The sequence below is a fragment of the Ailuropoda melanoleuca genome, chromosome 8 (assembly GCF_002007445.2).
Source record: "Ailuropoda melanoleuca isolate Jingjing chromosome 8, ASM200744v2, whole genome shotgun sequence".
In the NCBI taxonomy this organism is placed as follows: Eukaryota; Metazoa; Chordata; class Mammalia; order Carnivora; family Ursidae; genus Ailuropoda; species Ailuropoda melanoleuca.
In genome coordinates this window covers 85,767,218-85,791,456 of record NC_048225.1, presented here as the reverse complement: position 1 = coordinate 85,791,456, position 24,239 = coordinate 85,767,218, and the positions used below count along the sequence as shown (strand labels likewise).

At 40.7% G+C, this 24,239-nt stretch overlaps 1 protein-coding gene across 2 annotated transcripts in view; it reads right to left on the bottom strand.

Annotated features, from left to right (window-relative positions):
* The window catches only part of COLGALT2 (collagen beta(1-O)galactosyltransferase 2), a 109,349-nt gene that overhangs the window by 48,111 nt on the left and 36,999 nt on the right, over positions 1–24,239 (bottom strand). The window contains exon 1 of one of the 2 annotated variants that reach the window (XM_011237119.3): positions 5,619–5,776. The exons of the other annotated variant lie outside the window; for it this stretch is intronic. The gene's annotated coding sequence lies outside the window, so the exon portion shown is untranslated. Of the gene's footprint in view, positions 1–5,618; positions 5,777–24,239 lie in introns of those variants that run through there. 2 annotated transcript variants of the gene reach the window in all.

Here is a 24,239-nt window from a genome sequence, read left to right as displayed (position 1 = left end):
CTGACATCAAATAAGGTGGAATTCTGGCCATGACAAAGAAAGATACTTTATAATGCTAAAGGACACAATTCACAGCAAAGATACAATAACTATAAACATCCCTGTACCTTCATGGAGTACAGGGGTTGGCAAACTTTCTTTAAGAGCAAGATGGTAAATATTCCAGGCTTGCAGGCCATACACTCTCTGTCACAACTACTTACCTCTGCCTTTGTAGCAGGAAAGCAGCCACACACAATATGTAAATGAATGTATTCCAATAAAGCTTCATTTACAAGAATAAGCAATGGGTTTACAGGCTGGAGTTTGTCAATCCTTGATATAATGGAAAGGATGGAAATTGCAAGGAAAAACAGAAGCACTGATAATAAGAGATGTTAGCATACCACTTATTTTTTTAATGTTTTTTTTTATTATGTTATGTTAGTCACACACAGTACATCCCTGGTTTCTGATGTAAAGTTTGATGACTCATTAGTTGCGTATAACACCCAGTGCACCATGCAATACGTGCCCTCCTTACTACCCATCACCAGTCTATCCCATTCCCCCACCCCCTCCCCTCTGAAGTCTTCAGTTTGTTTCTCATAGTCCATAGTCTCTCATGTTTCATTCCCCCTTCTGATTACCCCCCTTTTCTTTATCCCTTTCTTCCCCTACCGATCATCCTAGTTCTTATGTTCCATAGATGAGAGAAATCATATGATAATTGTCTTTCTCTGCTTGACTTATTTCACTTAGCATTATCTCCTCCAGTGCCATCCATGTTGCAGCAAATGTTGAGAAATCATTCTTTCTGATAGCTGAGTAATATTCCATTGTATATATGGACCACAACTTCTTAATCCAGTCATCTGTTGAAGGGCATCTCGGTTCCTTCCACGATTTAGCTATTGCATACCACTTATTTTTTTAAAAGATTTTATGTTTTTAAGTAATCTCTACACCCAATGTGGGGCTCGAACTTACAACCCCAAGATGAAGAGTCACATACCATACCGCTTTCAGTGAAGATGGTGCGAAGGGGAGGAAGTAAATATACAGAGGATCTATAGAACACAATGTGAGAGAATATGCTGTCTTCTCAGATGCATGTGGAACATTTACAATCGACCAACAATTACACTACACAGAAAGCCTCCACAAAATTGAAAGACTATAAACAACATTCTGTAATAATAAAGCAATAAGACTAGAAATTGGTAATAAGATAAAAAACCAAAAAATTCCATTAAGAATTCTCTATTAAACAACTATTGAGTGAAAAAAGAAACACAAATCAATTTCAGAAATTCTAATCATGAAAACAGTATGTATCAGATTTTTTAGATACAATTAAAGCAATGATCACAGAAAAATTCAGTTTTATAACCTTCAATTAATAAAAATAAGTGAGTTGAATTCCTGCTAGGATGCTAGAAAATGAGCAACAAAACAAGCATAAAGAAATAAATAATAAAGGAAAAAAGTCCAGAAGCATAAAACAGAAAAAGGATAGAACTAATAAATTAAAATTTTATTTAGTTTTATTTTTTTAAAGATTTTATTTTTATTTATTCGACAGAGNGACAGAGATAGAGACAGCCAGCGAGAGAGGGAACACAAGCAGGGGGAGTGGGAGAGGAAGAAGCAGGCTCATAGCAGAGGAGCCTGATGTGGGGCTCGATCCCATAATGCCGGGATCACGCCCTGAGCCGAAGGCAGACGCTTAACCGCTGTGCCACCCAGGAGCCCCTAAAATTTTATTTTTTAAAAAAATTTTTATTTTTGTAAAATTCCAGTATAATTAACATACAATGTTATATTAGTTTCAGGTGTAAAGTATCGTGACTCAACAATACTTTACTCAGTGCTCATTGTGATAAGTGTACTCTTAATCCCCTTCACCTATTTCACCCATCCTCCCACCAAACTCCCCTAAAATTTTGCTTTTTTTGATGAAAATCAATAAAGCAACCATTTATTAATCTATCAAGACAACACAGATATATAAAATAGGAACTGGCAAGGATGAAGGGAATATGATTATATGAAAGAAATCATTCAATTATTTTGCACAACTCAATGAAAAATAAATTTGAAAACTGGATATAATGGAGGATTTCCTAGGAAGATGCATGTTAGCAAAGCTGACTTCAGTAGAGATAGAAAACTTAAACAGAACAATTACCAAGGAAGAAATGAAGAAAGAGAAAAAAGAAAATATTAGGCCCAGATGGTTTCACAGGGGGATTCTACCAGATATCTTAATAGACTAGATAATTCCAATGCTATGTAGCTTGTTCTCCAGAGCATAGGAGAAACAAATGAAAATGCCAAGTTCTTTTAATAATGCAAGTACAATATTAGTGTCTAAGCCTGATGAAGACGCGAACACAACTACAGACCAATATCTTTTAATGAATATGCTGCAAAAATCCTAAATAAAATACTAGCAAACAGAATCAACATCCTACTAAGAAAATATTACATAGCATAGCCGAGGATTGTTCATTATAAAAGGAAGTCCATTAATATAATTCACTATATTAACAGACCTGAAGAAAAATCATATGATTACTTCTGTAAATGCTAAAAAGGTCTTTAACAAAATTCAACATCTATTCCTGATTTTTAAAAACCACATTGAATAAAATTAAAAGAGGAAGGAAGAAAGAAAGGGAAGAAGGGAAGAAAGCAGGGAGAGTAAACAGAAGAATCATGGAAAGACAGGTGCCTGGTCTCTTAAAAGGGAGTAAAAATGCTTAGAATTTATGAGCAATTCAGCAGTCCCTCCTGGAATGAAAAGCCAGGGCCATTCTCAGCCGTAGTGGTTCCCTAGGAACATAATCTTGATAAGAGCAAATGAAGAGGTGTGAACAGAGTTTGCTTCTTCCATATATAGGCCATTTGTGTAAACAGGATTTTGTTAAACCCAATCTGTGATGGATTTTGTTCTTCCTACTTGAGCTTTTGGAAGTCACTGTTCTTCCAAAAGTAACAAAATCTTTAAAGGAGAGAATATTCAGAAATATTCAAGAGAAAAAAATAAATTGTTAAGCAAAGCATAGTGGAGCCCCATCTTACATAGGGGGTAAATTTCTGTAAAACATCAAGTAACACGAAACTATGTAACTTAAGTCATAGGGTCTAGAAAAATGGGGGATAGAGGTATAGGACTAATATTTGAAAATCTTATTTTGTAAAGTGGATATTTGAATTAAAACTACCCTTACTGAAAATATTATTCCAAAAAATAGATTAGGAGTTGAGGCCAATTGCCAATGCTATCTACTTTCTTTCTTTTTTTTTAAGACTTATTTATTTATTTTAGAGAGAAAGAGAGAGAGAGCACATGAGTGAGAGGGACAGAGGCAGAGGGAGAAAGAATCTCAAGCAGACTCCTTACTGAGCACACAACCCAAAGCAGGGTTCGACACGGAGCTTGATCTCACTACTCTGAGATTGTGACCTGAGCTGAAATCAAGAGTCAGAGGCTTAATGGACTGAGCCACCCAGGCGCCCCCCGACCCACTTTCAAGTCTCTTCTGGAAATCAGATTAGAATCAGCTTCTCCCTTCAGAACAAGGTCTAGGATGGAGGAGACCCACAGGCCTACCCGGAAATTCCACTACCTTGAGAGGGAGAGCAGTAACGTATGCAGCTGGTGTTGAGGGACACCAGCTGAGTGTTTATGGACAAAAATGCGGTAACATAAGGAGGCAGGAAAGTGGTCCAGAAAGCAACATGGGAGAGGGTCACAGGCTCCCTCTAGTTTGTGATTATGCTGAGAAGTGAAGAATGTTAGTGACAATCACATCCACTGTGATACTTGGCCACCAGCCACCCACGTCCAGCGAAGAAGCCATGAAAGGCTTTTGAGAGTCAGACCACTCATCTCAGTGTAGGAAGCACGTATAGAGCAATTCCTGAAGCTGAGAATCAGCTCAAACACCCATGAGTCTTTGCTCAACATATTATGAGCAAGAGTAAATTAAAATAAAACAAAATAAAAAATGTCTTGACTGCAGTGTTAGCTAAAAATTACAGGAATTCTACATTATTCCCAAATTACGATAAATAGTGTAGGAGAATTCCGGCAGCATCTACTTCTTTCCTCAGTTGCTGGTTCTTCATTACCCGGGACTTATATTCACTTTGCTCTCCCTGCGTCGATGCCTTTCCTCATCATTTTAACAAAGTCGGTCTCACTGTATGAAATTTATTTTCCTGCTGTCCAGACTAAACAACTCCAAAGTCTGCCTGAGGATCCACTATTCACCAACATCCTTAGAGATGAGCTGCTTGGGTGTATGCAAAGATAGAGGTGTCTAATTAAAAACAGAAGCACAGATTTAAAATACTCTCCTTATGGAGTGAAAACAGTTTCCTATTCAGTTACTTCCCCAAATTGTAAAGCTGCTCTCTGTTCTCAGGCTTCCCGGGAAAAGCACAGATCCTCCAGCCGTGGTCGGAGGTCCGCGGACACCCGTGTTTGATGTGCGGGGCCAATCTCCTGCACTGTCCCAGAGGGAGAGCAGCGCTGACCCTGCCAGTCCACTGAGGAAGACTTGCATTCCCCCCTTCAGACCAACTGTCCTGCCCCGCCACTCCCCTGGCCCACGCAAATAAACAGAAATCCAGGCACACACTTCTAACTGCTGCCTTTTTCATCCCTCTGACCGAAAAAAAAAGTGTTTCCTTTGGAATACACAATCACGAAAGCATGCAGGCGCTGGTCTACTCGGAGGGTTGGACAGAGAGATACCAAAGGCCCAGATGTGAGGTCCTGGGAGGAAACAGGAGGCCTGAGTTAGCAGCTCTATTTTCAGCGCCCTACAGCACAAAGCAACAGTGTGGTGATTGTCCTGCTGGGAGTCCCCACGAGGAACTGGACAGACAACACTGTGGCCGAGAAGGATTTTTCCATCAAGCTAAGAAGCTGAGGAGTCAGAACATGTGACCACCTTCAGGGGAAGCTGAGGCATCTCTCCCAACTGAAAGCTCCTTCCAGTCCCCTAGAATAAGAGCCTCGGGTTGGCTAGCTTCTCCCATCAGACTGGGAAAGGCACCCAGCAAGGTAACAGACATCACTCAGGAAGTCCTTGAAGAACACATGACGTGAAGAGATGTCTGGAGAGGTGATCTGCAGGTGATTGGCAGTTGCTAGTCAAACTGGAAAACCACGGCTTGTGGAAGCACAAGCAGGCACTAGCTAGAACACGCTCCCTGGAAGTGAGCCTGTTCCACCGTGGCCACAATTCTCCCAGCCGAGCGGAGGCACACTTAAACCAACACCCCCCTCCCTCTCTTCCCTGGGGCTCGCTGGCTCGGGATGAGACAGCAAGGTGTGCTCAGCTCTGGGGCCATGCCAGTCCTCACGTATTTAATCTGCTTTGAAGGCCACGACGCCACAGTGGCTTCCCTTTACCTCTAAAAAGCACGAGGCCACTAAGAGGTCTCCCTCCACCTTTGGCAGAGCTGGGTCCCCGATATGCCCGCAGTGCTCATGGTCAGTCCCCTCTCTGTACGTCGGTCCTTGCTGGCTGTCTTTGGAGCTAGTGTTTGGAATGCAAGAGCTAGTAGACACAAGTGCGACATCCACTTGGCCTCACTGGGAAGTCTGGGCCTTTACTCACCATGATGCTGTTTGCCCATCCACTTTCTCTAGGATTCTGCCTCTAGGTCCTGTCTCCTCTTCGCTAGCTGTGCCTATCAGCAAAGCCCGTGAGTGAGTCTCAGATTCCAAGTCAAATTAGGACAAAGATAAAGACATACGCAAATGCAATCAACAGCACAGTGCAGGGCCTCTCCTCGGGGAAGGAAGTGCCCCGGGCCAGCAGGCACATGGTCACCATTACAGGGAAAGTGAGAGCTCATGGAGCAGACCAGTAAATAAACATGTCTGCGGGATGATACAACTTTACTACTCGGCTGTGCCAAAAAAACAACATTGCGATTTTCTCTGGCAATGTCTACACACACTGACATTTCTCCCTGTTCCAGAAGGTCAGTGTTCATTCCTCAGTCTTGGCTCTTACACTGACAGCCAACGTGAAATAATTAGAACTGACTCATTTATTTTTACCACAAGTCCTTCCGAGCTTGTGAGGGTAAAACCCAACATTGGTGAGCGTGGGGCCACTGGAGCCGCGTTAAGGATGCAGATTGGCTCGCTCAGCAGGTGAAACACAGATGTTGACCACATGGTACTCCTGATTGCTTCCATCCGCACTGACCCTTAGGGATTATTCTCAGCTCCCCTGCCACCCCAGAAAGCCTAGACTTTTGATGAGACGGAAAACAGGACTGCAATCATGGGCCAGGATGAAGGCAACGCTGAGCAGTGCCTGCTCTTTGCTGCCCCAGAACCTGCAAAATACAAACCCCAGAGGCTTACGGGAACGGTGATGGAATGAACAACAAGGTTAGTCATCACCTTGACGATTCACGCCATGACTAGTATGTTAGCAAAAGTGAATTTTCCAACTTGGGACTTCAAAAACCTAACTACCCTCTTAACTGCCTCTTGTCTGCATCCAGCAAGGAAAGACTCACCAGTGTAGAAAATAAAGACCTCCCACCTAAAAATAAGATTTAATTTTTTGAAGCAACTAGTGAAACTTATTTTCAAGAAAGCTCATGCCATCAAGCCCTAACCACTTCAGTCTCTGCTCTCACAGAAAGCCTCACCAGCAGCTGTTCTGCCCAAGGGAAGAGAGATGCTTGGCCACTTGGCAAAATATGCTGATGGGGGACACCTGGGTGGCTCAGACGGTTAAGCGTCTGCCTTTGGCTCAGGTCATGATCTCCAGGTCCTGGGATCAAGCCCCATGCCCGGCTGCCTGCTCAGCGGGGAGTCTGCTCCTCCCTCTCCCCCTGCTTGTGCTCTCTCTGTCTCTGTCTCTCTCTCTCAAATGAATAAATAAAATCTTAAAAAAAAACCATGCTACTGGATTCTTGCTTCTTGGTTACTGTGTAGAGTTGTTTAAAGATCTAGAATCTGTCTGCTGGGTGAAAACTAGATCTGGATATGGTTAATGATATGGACATGGACTGGGGGGCTGGGGATTTCTCCCAACAAAAGCCTTTTCCTAGGTCCTACCAAGTCAATTAGTAGCGATTCTTCCTAATGAACTAAGAAATCAGGAAAACTCACTTTTCACGAAACCCTCCTCACCAACAAAATAAATATTTCTACTCCCTCAACATCCCTCAATATGTCCAATTTTAATCCCAGAAACGCTCATAAGCATTACACATCTGAGGTCTGGGTAAGAGTGATGAAAAAAAAAAAAGAAAAGAAAAGAAAAGAAAGAGGGAAAAAGAAAGGGGAAGGAAGGAAGGAAGGAAGGAAGGAAGGAAGGAAGGAAGGAAGGAAGGAGAAAGAACCTGTTTCTGGAAATACAATCAAAGAATGAATCAATTTCATCCCTAAAGAGTAGGGAATAGAAATGGTAAAAATTGCCAATTGACCAGTTGAAAGTTAATTCAAAGGCCCAATACCATCATATTAAAGTGAAGATGAACTTAATTAAAAACGAACAATGAGCCATCCCTTGACACTTTTGATTCTGAGGTACCGTTTGCCTCACTTGGTGTCAAGAACCCCTCACCTGTGTATCATGCACTATCCCATGTTGAGCCCTATAATGAGCTCAGGCAGCATTATTTTTCTCTCTCCATTGTATAGAAGAGAAAGCTGAAGAACAAAGGCTATGACTTGCTCAAGTCAAGTCATGCAAACGGTGGATCTCAGAGCCTGCACTTTTCCTTTCAGGCCTCGGATGCCCCATCCCAACCCTAATGCAAACCGCCTCCCCCACTCACCTACAGAGAGTGGAAATGCACCTGTCAGATTGGAAGGAATTCTCTGTCTTGTCAAGGTCATTAGTCAAGGGGACCAGAGTGATCATCTCAGAATGAAAGGAGGGACTTGTCCCAGCAGGAAGCAAAGCAAGAGAATGGGAAGATCCGTTAGTTCCTTGTTTTCTTAACTGAAATAGAGCTGGCACACAGCTGCACTGGTTTCGGGTGCATGACACATTGATTGAACAGCTCCACACGTGACGCTGTGCTCACCACAAGTGCAGCTCACGTCTGTCACCAAGCTTTGCTGAGGTTTGCTTCAGCATCATTTTCCTTGGAGTCAAAACTCTTGGAATTCTAGGCAAATATCAGCGGCAGTGTCTGAGACGAGATAAGTATGTTTCTCATTTGGGTAAATACTCTTTTTCCTGTGTTTCTTTCCCTTTGCCCTTTGTTGATTCTTCTTCCTGCTCCTTTTCGCCCACTCTTCATTTCCTTTTTTCTCGTCCTTGCTGAATTTTCCAGTTCTGTTGAGTGTGGGTGTGCCCTGAAGAAATGGAATTACTAGTGGAATATGTTCCCGCGTAGTCAACAACTAGAGTCCTGATACTAAAGAGAACACTCACAGGATCTAGTGACACATTTTCCGGGAGCCCTAAAGCTGTCCCGGCCCCCAAACACCCCAGGGTGGATGGGATGCCGAAATCTGAAATGACACATCGATTCTCTATCCATACCCCCAGCATTGCCCTCGCTCCTGCATTGTACTTAACTCGTTCTCTGTCTCTCTCCATTACCAGATTCTCTTCCCTGAGGGTAAGAGCATCCCAGCACCTACGAGAGTTGACTGCATAAAACAGGCACTAACCATGGGCCTGATGAATAAATGAATGAATGAAGAATTCAAGAAAACTTTCCCCATTCAACCCAAATGCCTACAAAGGCTGAGCATAGATAACGTCAAGGAGTGAAATAGACTAAGTATGAGGCAACAGTGTGAGAGAAGGGACACCTGCAGGCTCCATCAGATTTTTGCCATGTTGGAATGTGTGTCCAGGAAGGCTAAATCTTCTATGGTTTCAAGAGAAGTCAGATATCCTGGTTTTAGAGATAAAGGTCTGTTAATATCCTATAAGAATCATTAGACTGAAATGCCGTGAACACGTTCCAGCATGACGAGGGATCTCTGGAAACCAGGGACCTGACACAAAGGCCACATTATGTGGCTATTAAGCCACGGTCCATCCACCTGTGCACACTCAGGGCACATAATTCAGTAATTAAATATTTCAAATATGGCTGGGAGGATAGCAATAATGTCAACTCCCCTGCTTTCGCAAACAATGAAATCATTTTCAAAGAAAAAGGAGAGACAAACATGCACAGGTTGGGCAAGGTCTAAATAATTCTCTCAGTAAAATAGCAATAGAATCAGAAAACAGCAAAAGCAAGGCTAGGGGCACCATGGAGCAAGCATAAGGGTTCACTTCTCACAAACACCACCCAGAACCTCTCTTTGCATAGTAACGAGGGCATCCTTATTGCCCATTTTTTTATAGTAATATCTTTACTGAGATATAATTCACATATCTAACATTTACCCAGTTAAAGCGTACACGTCAGTGGTGTTCAGTATATTTAGAGTCGCACAACCATGGCTGTGATCTAATATCAGAACATTTTCATCACCCCCAAAAGACATCTGTACCCACTAGAAATCACTTCGCACTCTCCCCCACTCCAGCCCCTGGTAACCACAGTTCTACCTCCTGTCTCCATGAATTTGCCTTTTCTGGACATTGCATATACATGAAATCTTACCATGCGGCCTTTCGTGTCTGACTGTTTTCACTTAGTATGCTTTCAGGGTTCATGCTGCAGCATGTATCAGTAAGTCCTTTATTTTTATGTCCAAATAATACTCCATGGTGTGGATACACCCCATTCTGTTTATCCATACATCATTTAACGGACATTGGTTTGTTTTTACTTTTTATTTATTATGAATACTGCTGTTATGAACATTCATGGATGAGTTTTTGTGTTTTCATTTCCCTTGGGATTGCTGCCTACATTGAAAATATTATGGAAAATGAAGAAAATATCTTTTATTTTATTCTCTACATATATGGACTGCACTCTGGCCCAGGCACTAAGCTGGGCATTTTACATATACAACTCTAATCCTTATGGTAATTCTCAAGGAAGGTATTATTATCCTCATTTTACAGAGAAGGAATCTAAGGCTTAGAGACTCTCTCCCAAAGCTTATTCTCTTTTCGCTTATACTTCATCTCTAATATGTATTTTTCTCCATTTCTGAAATTATCAGTTTTATGTTCCAACGCAGCCCTTTACTCTGCTGTATCCATATATATTGATTTCAGGCGACATGAGCCGATGCGACACAGGAGCGTGGGGGCAGGGCAAGTATGCAAGAAGTGTCGGGTCTCAGCAGACAAGTGGAGCGATGCCACCACTGTAAACAGTCAGTGCTCGGGCCTGGCAGGGCGATGCCCTGGCAAAACACAGAGCCCATGAACCATGAGGTCATGATGAACGGGGGCCAGTGTGACCACAGAGAGAGTCACAGCCTGAGGACTGGGCTTGCTAAATGAAGCACTACGGAGGACCTCGCCCTTGGAGCCACTCTCTGTGTGGAAAGGAAAGCTGGCTGAACTGGGCTTGAAATGTAAAGGCAAAGTGGTCGTTCGAGTGGAGAATCAGGAGAAAGCTGAAAGAAGTGTCCATGTTCTCTACAGAAGGGTTTAGTTTGGTTCATTTTTTTCTGTAGACTTTTCACTGTACTTAAAAATGATAGTAAATACTTCAATCACCCATTGATTTTGAGCTGACACTATTATTTTACTAACCACATTCTTTTTTTTCAGTTTTTTAAACATATATATTTTATTTACATTCAATTAATTAACATATCATGTATTATTAGTTTCAGAGGTACAGGTCTATGATTCATCAGTTGTATATAACACCCAGTGCTCATTACGTCATGTGCCCTCCTTAATGTCCATCACCCAGTTATCGCATCTCTCCTCCAGCAACCCTGAGTTTGTTTCCTATGATTAAGAGTCTCTTATGGTTTGTCTCTCTCTCTGATTTCATCTAGTTTTATTTTTTCCTCTCTTCCCCTGTGATCCCCTATTTTGTTTCTTAAATTCCACATATGAGTGTAATGATATGATAATTGTTTTTCTCTGATTGACTTATTTTGCTTAACATAAACCCTCTAGTTCCATCCATGTCATTGCAAATGGCAAGATTTCATTCCTTTTGATGGCTGAGTAATAATCCAGTATATATGTATATACACACTTCTTCTTTATCCATCTGTCGATGGCCATCTGGCCTCTTTTCATAGTCTGGCTATTGTGGACATTGCTGCTATAAATATTGGGGTGCAGATGCCCCTTTGAATCACTACATTTGTATCTTTGGGGTAAATACCCAGTAGTGCAATTGCTGGGTCATAGCGTATCTCTATTTTCAACTTTTTGAGGAACCTCCACACTCTTCTCCAGAGTGGCTGCACCAGCTTGCGTTCCCACCAACAGTGTAGGGGGGTTCCCCCTTCTCCATATCCTCGCCAACATCTGTCGTTTCCTGAGTGACTAACCACATTTTTTTTTTTTTTTTTAAAGATTTTATTTATTTATTTATTTGATAGAGATAGAGAGGGAACACAAGCAGGGGTAGTGGGAGAGGAAGAAGCAGGCTCACAGCCGAGGAGCCCGATGTGGGGCTCGATCCCATAACGCCGGGATCACGCCCTGAGCCAAAGGCAGATGCTTAACCGCTGTGCCACCCAGGCGCCCCGACTAACCACATTCTTAATCAAGTAAAAAAGTATGAAGTCAGGAGACGTGACTCTTCTGCCAACTAGCTCTATGATCTGAATGAATTTACTTGAACTCTCTGTACCTCGCTTTCCCACCTGTACAATGGAGTAATAGCAGCTGTTGCAGTGAGTCTAGCTCAGCGAGTTATTGTGAGCAGTCGGGGGCATGTGAAGGAAATTTCAAGAACACTTTCCTTGAAAGCTGGCATTTCCAGAGCTGTCCACAACACACAGGCACACATGCATGCACACGCATGCGCACACACGCACCCTCAGATGAGAAATTAGACAGCCTGTTGAATAGGGTCTTGAGATGCATACAACAAAGTTCCACACATGCATTTCAGGCAAACAAATGAGAACTAGCACAGTNCGGGCATGTGAAGGAAATTTCAAGAACACTTTCCTTGAAAGCTGGCATTTCCAGAGCTGTCCACAACACACAGGCACACATGCATGCACACGCATGCGCACACGTGCACCCTCAGATAAGAAATTAGACAGCCTGTTGAATAGGGTCTTGAGATGCATACAACAAAGTTCCACACATGCATTTCAGGCAAACAAATGAGAACTAGCACAGTCTATCATTTTTTAGGAATAAAAATACAGCCGCTGTTTAAATACAGAGAACGTGAAAGAAGAGAATGACAATGACTGCTAGTTGTCTCCCTATCAGCCCTCCCCTTCTTCCCCAGGAATAGGATGCTTAGCTGAGCCTGTGGCTATCCAGCTGAAGGAGTGCACTGTAAGCCCCATGACGGACAGGATGTTCTGTTCACCGATTACCCTAGCGCTGAAAAGAGTGCCTAGGACATAGCACACGCTCACCAATTCTTTGTTGAATGGTTCCTTTTTCAGCAAACTTCCAACCTAAAAAGAGCTGTGAAAATCCCTGCAAGTCTCTCTCATTTTGATAGACACCTGCGCATCTCCTATGCATCTCGTCTGTGCACGGCATCATGGCACCTTCTGGAAAACAACACGTTGTCACTGATGTTAAGGTGCTCTTAGGTCCTCGTAGTTTAAAAGAAAATACAGGTATATAAATAAATCATTGTAATTTCGTGTGATGTTTGCAACAGTGGACACATAACAAGGTGGCCGAGTGCCAGAGAGGAAGGAGTGGCTGGCAAGATGTGGAAGGTCAAAGGATGAGAAGGCTGAAGTGAAAGTGGAAGAATGAACAGATAGTTATAGGGATGTGGAAGGTAGATAGAACATTCCAGAAGAAGGAGTAGTATGGGTGGAGGCAGAGAAGCATGTAAATACAGTATGATGCATTTGCAGAGCTACGTGTAACTTTGTCTGTCTAAAACTTACAGATCAGGGGCACCTGAGTGGCTCAGTCATTAAGCATCTGCCTTTGGCTCAGGGCACGATCCCGGCATTCTGGGATCGAGCCCCACATCAGTCTCCTCCGCTGGGAGCCTGCTTCTTCCTCTCCCACTCCCCCTGCTTGTGTTCCCTCTCTCGCTGGCTATCTCTTTCTGTCAAATAAATAAATAAATAAAATCTTTAAAAAAAATAAATAAAACTTACAAATCAAAGAGGTGATGTGGCTGCAAAAGGTTAGGGATGACTTAACTGTCCCTTGGGAATGGGAGGAGCAGTGAAGATGTGTGTCCCACTTTTCTGGGTCCCCAGCATCTTGCCTGCTTGAAAAAAATAAACAGGTGAATAATTCTTTGAAATAATATATTTTGCCAGATTGTGACAGGTAGATGATATAGAATTTATTATTTGAATTCCTCAGAGGGAACGCTCAAAATACAAATGAAGCGCTGGCCCACTTCGTTCTATTTATGGACACAGGTTCCGCTGCCATATAAGATGGGTTTTCTGGGAAAAGTGTGATTTCTAACATTCTGACCCGTTTTCTTCAAAACTTCATTTATACTGCTCAGTCCATGTGTCCAAATTTCCCACTCCAAAACTGTGCCCAGTACGTAGTAAGCACTTAGCGTGTGCTTGTCGAATGACGGAGTGAGTAAATAAAGGCCTGTGGAAACGGATGAGAAAATGAAAACACAGCACCCCTCTTTATTAAGGGCCTGTAAGCAAAACAAGCTGCAAACGCAGCCGCATAATACTAAACCCATTTAAAGCATTTTGGTTCTTTCCCCAAAGTCATCAAACTTCTTCCTGCTATAGTACTTGCTTCCGCATTGAAAAAAATGGGGCCTAGGAACATGAACAAAGTCAGAAAGTGTCCAACTTGCAAGTCAAATTCAAGGCTGTTTTCCCACAGAGTCACCTAGAATGAGAACTTGGCTCTGGCGGACGAAAAATCTCTGTCCGGTCCATCACAGTTACCCGACACCTGTTGTCTTGGGTCCAGGAATAACACTTCAGCCAGCTCAGGAGGAAGAAAGAAAATGTTTGCCTTGAATTTACCTGTTTTGAACAGTGTTAAGTCTGGCCTCCCCACATCACTTCATTTGAGGTTTCTTTAAGGGGGTGTGAGGGCAGGGACCACTGTTCAGCAGGTGTTTGATCCAGGTTCATATTTTAGACTCACACTCATGCTAAGTGAACAGTTCTAAGAAATCGTTTTTAGGAGTTCTGAGTTCTTTTACTCTTATTCATGCTGTCAGAGGCAAACAGGAGGCTATTCGTATGGTATTTTTCCCCCATCTTTATTATGGAAAACTGTGGGAGGGAAGGAACACTCCGTGCTCCTAACATTTCCAGGGTCTGTGTGGCTTTGTAACGTGCTCCTGAGGAGGGGGACATGTGCAAAGACACAGGACAGGGATGTTTCCCTACCACCTTGACTTGTCACCACACTTGGACAGAGAAGGGCAGCAAGGGCAAACAGCTGAGCCCACATGCCTGCCGGCCGCCCGACACAAACCCTTGTGTTGTAACATCTCACTGAACCCTCACCAGAACCCGAGGGCGTCCTGCTTTTCTCAGCCCCATTATAAAGATGGGGACGCTCAGGCCCATAAAGGGGACACATCAGGCCCCACGTCTCAGGGGGCAGGAAGAGTCGGAGCCAGCCTTGAAGACAGACAGTGGGCCTCAGATGACTGTCTTGTTAACCCCTATTCTAAGAGTCTGGTTTTAAAGTCATATTTCTGGAGTGAAGTTTAAGACAGAAGGTGACGAGTAAATTGTAATCGTGTCTTCAAAATGCTGACTCTATCGACAGCTTTATGTCATTAGTAAGATCTCCAGAGCCACAGGACTCTTAATGTTTTTTTAGAGCCCCCGTGGGTCACGGAGCCTCTTGTCTTGGTGCCTCAGGAACGAACATACCTAACCCAGCGCTCATAATTTTGAATAATGTCTCGAAGAGCAAAGGGCACTTAACAATAACTGATTGATTTCTCTAATGTTTCCCAAAACTTTGTGTTCTCTTGGTTTTCTCTGCTCTAACAGGCCACTATACGGATCTTTTTTGTCTTTCCTATGAATGGAGACCTGGGGCTGAGGAAAAGGTTGACTGAGACACTAGCTTTTTAAAAACCTCCCCCAAATTTCATCTGGTGCCTCTGGAAGGTAGGGCAGGGACCCTGGATCTTGGATTTGCAAGGTGCTCTAGCGTCCCTGATCTCCCCACATGCGTCAAATCCCTGGCTGTAAGTTCTTTTCCTACCACGTACCTCTTATTCCGAGTACTTATCTGAGTTGCAATTCTGTATTTATTTCTGTGGTATTAAGTAAAGTGTTTCTCCCCTTCTGGTCTGTAAGCTGTGCAGGGCAAGAGTATGTCTGTTTGTCTTTGCTCATCATTGTAACTGGAAGCCCAGGACAGCACCTGACATCAGCACTGAGTCACGTGTTGCTGAATGAATAACTGAATGCAAGATTGCTGTCCCCACCCTCCTTTTTAATCACTAAATATTTAAAATGTGGATAATTTACCTGTAAAAATGAAACACATACTCAGACAGTATTGGGAAAATATCTTTTGGAGCACTTCCTGTTTTATAACCTGTATCCAGAAAGTTCGGCTTTCAAGTGGGCCCCAGAAACAGGCAGGAGTCAGATGCTGTTTGGTATTGAGCTCTTGGGAGGCTCTGGGGGAACCTAATAACCTGTCTGGGAGGAAATGGGGAATGTGAGCAGCTGCTTTTAAGGCAGCATCCAGGAGACATTTGGTCAGGGCAGAGTTCAAGCAGATGTAATTGTAGTCAATGGTCAATGTGGCAACCGGCGAGTCATTCTTCCCGGCTTCCATTAGGGTGTGTCCTTTGAGCCAAATTAGAAATCCAGCAAAAGGACTTGGCACTCCACCTTATAGAGTCTAGCTCTAACCCATGCAGGGAAAAGACTGCAACCTCCCTGTCAGACCTAAAAGAGGGTACGATGGCTTCCCCAGGACCAAGCAGGCCAAAGGTAGCTCTTACTGCCCTTCCTTCCCCAGCCTCAGGTCAGACCATGTCTCAGGCATGTGTTAGTCTTCAGCTGCCTCCATGGTCTTCTCGAGGCACCAAGGGAAGGATGTCAATGATGTCCAATGTTCAAAGTTCATTTCTCCAGAACTTCCTCACCCATTTTTCAGTTGCCTCTGTAAATTATCTCCTAACATGTCACTGGTGAAATTCTCATTTTCATTCCCACATAGGAGACATTTACAGAGGGAATCAGGAATTACCAGAATGAGATTCAAACTCACTGTCCCAAGTTCCTTCAGTAGAGGATTAGAGAACAGCTTGAGAGGAACCAAAATTTTCACCAGGACTACTATTTCCATGAAGACCTAACGGAAGACCTTTAGTACAATGTAGCACTCAAGATTTGCTGAAATGACACGTATTTTCTCATTTAATTCTCACAATACCTTAGAAAGTAGGTATTGTTTCCATCTTATGGATGAGAAATCAGTCACAGAGCTAGTCAGTGACGGACCCAGCATTCTGGCCTAAGTAACCTACAAATTTAAGATGAATTTTCAAAAGCAGTGGGTGTAGAGATTTTCTTGTGATAAGGTCTAAAGGACAGAAGTAATAAAATACCTAGCATAAAATCAAGAATTTAATATGAGGCCAAATTTTTAAAATATAGATAATAAAGTCAAGTATATCTGACTACACTGTGTACAGAAGGGTTCCCTTGTATCGAGGAGCCTGTGTAACTGAGGTAGGTTCTGGACTCCTTCGGCTGTTTAATCCTGGCTCTGTTACCTGACCCACCTAACTTCGCTTCCGCGTCTGTCTTGCTGTAAAGATTAAGAAATGGCAAATGGAAAGAATGAACTTAATAAAAAGAAAGAAAATGGAGAGAAATAATAACACTAATGTATAACATCAATGGTCAATTTTTCTGAACATATAAAATTTCCAAGCTTATGTCACAAGAAACTGTAACTATAAGCAGCTCATCAATAAAAGAAACACATACCATGATCCAATAAAAGGCATTTGGCCCTGATTCAGTGGAAAATCTTCTGAATAACCAAGGAATCTTTAAAAGTCTAATATATTCGCAAAAATGATTTTTCAAACTCCATATCTATAATGAGCAATTCTAAATATATGTAGTCATGTCTGAACACAGATGAAATATATCTTAAATAAAACCTTAGCAAAACAGAATACAACAAATATGTTGATTTCTGTAGGTATCCTCTTCAGGCCATAAATTTATAAGTGAAGACTCTCAGCCTTGGGAAGCCAGAGCCAAATCAAAATCTTGTATTATCACTTGCACGTTTGCTTCCAACCGGTATGTGTTCTTTTTTTCTTTTTCTTTTATTTTTTAATTGACCATTTGCTTTTCTAAGGAAACCTTTGGGCTTTGCTTCCAATTTTTTCATTTAATATTCCAATATACTTTTAAAAATCCCAATTACATTAGTACATTCAAGTGTGCTGTCTTCATTTACATTCTCATAATTGTACATTTATGGGGTACACCAATTTATCATCTTTCCCTAATCTCTTTAAGATTCTTACATTTTTTTTTAAAAGTCCAACCCTGTTTATTTTTTCTTTACTCCTCATTTCTTACTCCTTATTCCTCATCCTTAATCTTCAATCTCAACTCTGATAGATGTAGGTTTTTAATATTTCAAACATACTGGTTAAAAAAAAAACTATCGGTTATCTCATTAAGCAAATCTGTTCTTTTATTTTGAATGTCTTAGTACTATTTTTCAGCCTTATCCTAACTAGTTTGACACTCCAATGCCTAATACAGTGCCAGGTCCATGACGGAGTTCTATGATCNAAAAAAAAAAACTATTGGTCATCTCATTAAGCAAATCTGTTCTTTTATTTTGAATGTCTTAGTACTATTTTCCAGCCTTATCCTAACTAGTTTGACACTCCAATGCCTAATACAGTGCCAGGTCCATGACGGAGTTCTATGATCCCTTTGCGTTAACAAAAGAAAACCTACATGAGGAAGTGAATGCAGAAAGTTCAAGTTGATAATGTTTAGAAGCCACTAGAAGCTGGGAAAGTCCACCTAATGATAAGATGATTATAGGTATAGATAGTGATTGGGTTTCCATGTTCAATATAGAGGCCCCAAAATCAGGAGCAATGAGACAAGTGAAGAGAAAACTGTGAGGGTGCAATACAAAGACCTAGCTCGATATGCGGGATCCTGAAGTCCCAAAAAGGGAAAGATATTTTCGGCCAAGTTATCTCTCTGGAGACAAAAATAAATGTTATGACATTCCTGCAGGCTCAGTAAATTCTCCACCTTGTGAACAGTCTTGCCTGCCTGGAGGTGAGGACCCGTGAGCTGACATGCTGCTTATGCCTTCCAACCTCAGCGCACTGGCTTTCTTTAAACATAGGCAGGGGTGTTGAGTGGAGGAGACTGCAGTTGTCTCTCAAGTGAGAAATACCTGCTGTGACGAAGTGAAGGTGGGGGTTGGACACACAGCAGGTGTCTGAGACCCTGAAGAAAGAAAATACTGGGTAGGCTTAAAGAGATGACTGTTGGAAATGGGGTGAATACGTAGCCAGAAGCCACTGCCTCTCAGATAATCAAAATATTCACTATTTAAGCTTTTTACATTCTTGAGCTTTATCTCCTTGATAAATAGATGAGTGAATTTCAATAGTACAGTGCCTGAGTCAAGAAGGGGGGCTATACGTATTTAGTGAGTGAATGAATAGATGAGCAAATAAATGAACAAAGAATTCATGGCATGGGACAATGGCAAGTGACAGAAATATCTCCATAGGGGCGCCTGGGTGGCTCAGTCGTTAAGTGTCTGCCTTCAGCTCAGGTCATGATCCCAGTGTCCTGGGATCGAACCCCGCATCTGGCTCCCTGCTCAGTGGGAAGCCTGCTTCTCCCTCTCTTACTCCCCCTGCTGGTGTTCCCTCTCTGTGTGTGTCTCTCTCTGTTCAATAAATAAATAAAATCTCAAAAAAAAAAAAAAAAAAAAAANAAATATCTCCATAGAACAAGAGGCTTGGCATCTGCCCTCAGCCAACCTAGTATGGAATTTCAAGCAAATAAATTTACAACTCAAATTTATTGTTTGTACAATAAAACTGCCTTTTCTTAACAGAGGTACTATAAAAAAATGTAAGATTTTATGTTCATTGGACAGCATTATATAAAGTTAAAAAATATAAATTGTCATATTTCTTACTGTAAATGATATCATACAAGAATGAATACAACATATGTTTAAAACAATAGGAAATGTACCCAGGTACACCCCACCTGTGAAAGAGGTAAAGCATTATCAATATCCTTGAAGACCCTGATGTTCCTTCCCTAGTTATTCCTCTGTCTCTAGTCTGAATTTTTGGTTATTAATTATTTTACTTTTCTTTACAGCTTCACTACAGATGTATGTAATACTCAGCAGAGAATAGTTTGGACTATTTTTGAACTTTATATAGACTTATGCAATATGTATTTTCTGTAGTCTTCACATTGACTTTAAAATTCAGACGTGTTGATGTTTATATCTGTAGTTAATTCATTGTCAATGCTGTAATTTAGTCATCTATTTGAATGTCAATGCACATTTAGGGTGTTTCCAGATTTTTGGTATTAGAACAATGCTGCTAAGACCTTGGTTGTGTGTATCCTCTGATGGACAGAAACAATAGTGTAGTTGGGAGTGGAATTCCTGGGCCAGAGATCTGAGAATGGTCAACTTCACTAGGGGATGCCAAGTTGTCTTCAAAGTAGTTGTACTGATCATCAGGATATGTGAGCTCTTGTCATACTTTCCCAGCAATACTTGGTATTGCTTAGGCCTTAACATTTTGCAATACTTGGTATTGAGCAATACTTGGTATTGCTCAGGCCTTAACATTTTGGCCAACCCGACTGGCAAGAAATGATATTTTACTGTGGTATTTATCTGCATTTCCTTTATTACTGATCCAGTAGTACAATGATTCCTATATTTGTGGTCATTTATGTTTTCTTTTCTGTGGATATTGGTTCGTGCTTTTTGCCCATTTTTCTATTGGGTTCTTTGATTTTTCTTATTAGCTCATAGGTATTCTTTGTTTATTCTCAATACTATTCCTCTGCCAGTTGTAAAATATTTTCCCACTATTTTTATGGGGTCTTTTGATTAAAATGCCCCCCTCCACCATTTATCTTTTGCTTTAGGAATGACTTACATGTTCTTGGTCTTTTGCTCTTTAAAAAACTCTTATAATCAGCTTGTCAAGGTTCATGAAAAATCCTCTTAGGACTTGATTAGGATTGCATTAAATCTATCAATCCATTTGAAGGGATTAATATCTTTATTGAGTTTTCTTTCTTTATGAGTCATATTGTTATTTTTTTCTAAGAATTTTTAATATCTTACCTAATTTCTTAAATTGCATTAAATCTATCAATCCATTTGGAGGGATTAATATCTTTATTGAGTTTTCTTCCTTTATGAGTCATATTGTTATTTTTTTCTAAGAATTTTTAATATCTTACCTAATTTCTTAAATTTTTAATATCTTACCTAATTTCTTAAATTTACTATGTTCTATGGAGATAAAGTTGCTTTTACTTCTTAATACTCTATTCTGTTATTACTACTAGTTGCATCATTATTTATATATTCTCTTTTACATTTCTTATACCTTTTGTATGATCAGTCCTACCAGATTTTGTTGATTGCATTAATCTCTTTGGAAAATCATATATTGGATTTATTTATCCTCTTTATTGTATCTTCAGTTTCAATTTGATTAATTTCTGTCTTTACATGTATTACTTTCTTCCTTTATCTCTCATTGGCTTTATTCTGTTTTGTTTTGTTTTTTCCCTAGTGTCTTAAATTCACTAATTATCTTATTTAGTAGTGCTCAATCCTCAATGTCTTCTAAATTTCCATTATATCTTCCTTGACCCATGAGTTATTTATAATTGTACTTTTTATTTTCAAAATACATAGCAAGTTTTGAGTCATCTTTTTGTTGTTGATATCTATCTAGTTGTGTTATAATGTGAGAATGTGGTTTGTATGATACCAATTCTTTTAAATTTTTTGAAGCTTGCTTTTTAGCTTAAACACATTTATTTTTGTCAATATTTCATGTGTGTCTGAGAAAGAATATGTGTTCTGTAGCTATGGTAGGTGTTTTTTTTTTTTTTGGTTTTTTTTTCCATTTTTGCTCTCTTGACTTACTTTAGGTTGAATTATTTTCCCTTCCAATAGTTGGCTGTTATACAGTTAGAAATTAGAATATAGGTATCTAACTTAACAAGCTTTAAACATAATAAACATTTGTACTCTTTGCAAACCAATATCAGGACCTTAGAATGATTTAACTCCAGTCACTTCACATCCCAAACTAAATGTAATTGTTATATCATATTTTAGGTCTAGTTTGATTTTGAATCTTCTACATTAGGCATTATTGTTATCATTTTATAAAATTAATAATTTGTTAAAATTCACCTGCATGTTTAACATTATCTCTGCTCACCATTACTTATTGTGTCTATCTGTATCCAGTATTCTTTTCTTTCTTCTTGAATTACTTTCATTTAGATGCTTCTTTAGCAAATGGATGCTGATAGTAAATTCTCTTAATTTTTGTTTGTCTGAAAATGTTTCCATTGACGCTTCTTGTTGAAAGGAAGCTTTGATAGGTAAATAAATCTAGGATGGCAGTTTTATTTTAGCATCTTAAAAATGTTATTCTGACTGATTTTTGCTCTTGAAAAGTCAGCTGTAGTGTGCTGTTCTTTTTTAGTACTCTATCTTTTCTCTCTGCTGTTTTCAAGGTCTCATCTTTTTTAAAAATATATTTGGCAGTTTAACTATGACATATCAAATTGTGCATTTCTTTTTATTTATTTTGGTTGGGATTCACTGGAATCTGAATCTGAAAATTGGTGTCTTTTCAAGATTCTGGAAAATTCTCACCCATTTTCTATCCAAATATTGCCTCTCCCCTGTTCTTTTAAAAATCTACTTCTGAAATTCCAACAAGCATATATTAAATCTTCTCATCCTTTCCTGCATACGTCTAAGCCTCTCTTTCAAATTTTCCATCTCTCTGACTTTGTATACTGATTCAGGATAATCCTTTACCTCTATTTTCCAGTTTATTAACTCACTCTTACACTGTACTTACTCTGTATTTCTAACCTAAAGCATTATTTTATTTCTAGTCCCTATTCAAGATTCTGGAAAATTCTCACCCATTTTCTATCCAAATATTGCCTCTCCCCTGTTCTTTTAAAAATCTACTTCTGGAATTCCAACAAGCATATATTAAATCTTCTCATCCTTTCCTGCATACGTCTAAGCCTCTCTTTCAAATTTTCCATCTCTCTGACTTTGTATACTGATTCAGGATAATCCTTTACCTCTATTTTCCAGTTTATTAACTCACTCTTACACTGTACTTACTCTGTATTTCTAACCTAAAGCATTATTTTATTTCTAGTCCCTATTTCACATTTGTATATATTCAGAGAATCACATTTTTCCAAACCACTTCCATTACAGGCCAATTCAATTCATGTATTTTTAAAATTATTATTGAACTTGGCATATGAGTCTCTTTGTTATTAGGAAAGTCAGCTAGAATCACATAGAAATATTCTGTCTCATCTATAATATCCCATGAAACGCCCCGCTCCAGAACCTTCTTACCCCTGAATCTCAAAGTCATTATAATCTTCTTAGGTCAAGTCAGAAGTTCAAACCCTTAGTTATAGTCCAGAATATCCCACAGGTGTGCAGGTTTGGGCTTTATGCTTCTCTGGCACAAAACCTCATTTCTTTATAAGGTTCTTCCAATTAGAGATTTGGAATGACAAAGTTTAAACCCTCTAGCTGTGCTACCCCATGCTCCTTTTTTCTCTTCCACACTCTATTTTGAAGACTATGATTTTCCCATTTCACTGCTACAGAAAGCAAACACTGATCCACCAAGGAGTCTGGGACGGAAGCCCAGTGCTGACTGCACATCCGTCCTGGGCTCCCACAGGCAGCGCTCCTACTACCAGCCATGTTTGCGGGCCTGAGCCCAGCAACAAGCAGGGTCCACTTGGCCTGCCGTGGACAGCTGTCAGGTGAGTGCCACTGCAGGCTGCGAGGAGAAACCTGGGTTGGACTCCAGGCCTGTAAATAAACCTGTGGCCATCTGCATTCCCTTTCGTGACTCAGCTGTTCTTTATGAAAGGATTCACTGTGTGAGGAGCAGCAGGCTAGGAGATCTAAAGAAGCAACAGCAGAAGAAAGCTGTGCAGATTATGAAGTCATTGACACCAAGGGGCAGAAGCGGCTGTTCTAGGCTGTTGCTGCCTTGTAGCGACAGGAAGAGAATTTTCCACCTAAAGAATACTCGTTGTGAGAAAGTTCATCTTTATGCACACAATGCAAACACCACAAAACCAAAACAAGACCAAATCACCTCACTGGGATCTCAGAGAAGAGCAGTAATATATTTTTTAAAGATTTTATTTATTTTGAGAGAGAGCGAGCGTGGGGGAGGGGCAGAGAGAAAGTGGGAGAGGGAATCTCAGGCAGACTCCTCACTGAGTGTGGAGCCTAATGCAGGGCTCGATCTCATGACCCTGAGATCATAACCTGAGCCAAAATCAAGAGTCAGGCCTTTAACCGACTGAGCCACATAGGTGCCCCAAGCAGTAATATTTTAGAACAAGCTGGGCGAATGTTGAGTTTGTGACCTGAAGTCTTATTCCAATTTGGTATAGTAGAAATAGGACTTAAGTCTAAATTCTTGTTCCTATCTTTCAGACCCTGTGCAAGTTTCTTGCCATTTCTGAGCTCCAGCTCCCTCCTTTGAAAAAGTGGTGTCATAATAACTACGTCTTTGTGAGAATCAAAGATGACGTATATAAAGAAATGATATAAATTGCTAGGTACCTGCTCTCCACTCTCCATTCTCCCCTTCTTTCCTAGTAATAGGAACTGTGATTATATCTGGGCACATCACCACTCGGATAAAAGGAGACACTCCCCCAAATCATGCACCTGTGTATATGTAAGTTTGGGCTAATGATATATAAGAAATGTTGCACATGATTTCCACGAAGTGATCTTAAAGGAAGGGAAGTGGGTCACCTTTCTTCCTTCATTAGTCCATCTTGCTGCCTAGAACTTGGATGAGATGGAGAGCAGACATTTAGAATTAGAAAGAAAAAAGACATATTTATCTTTGATTCAAATCAAAGT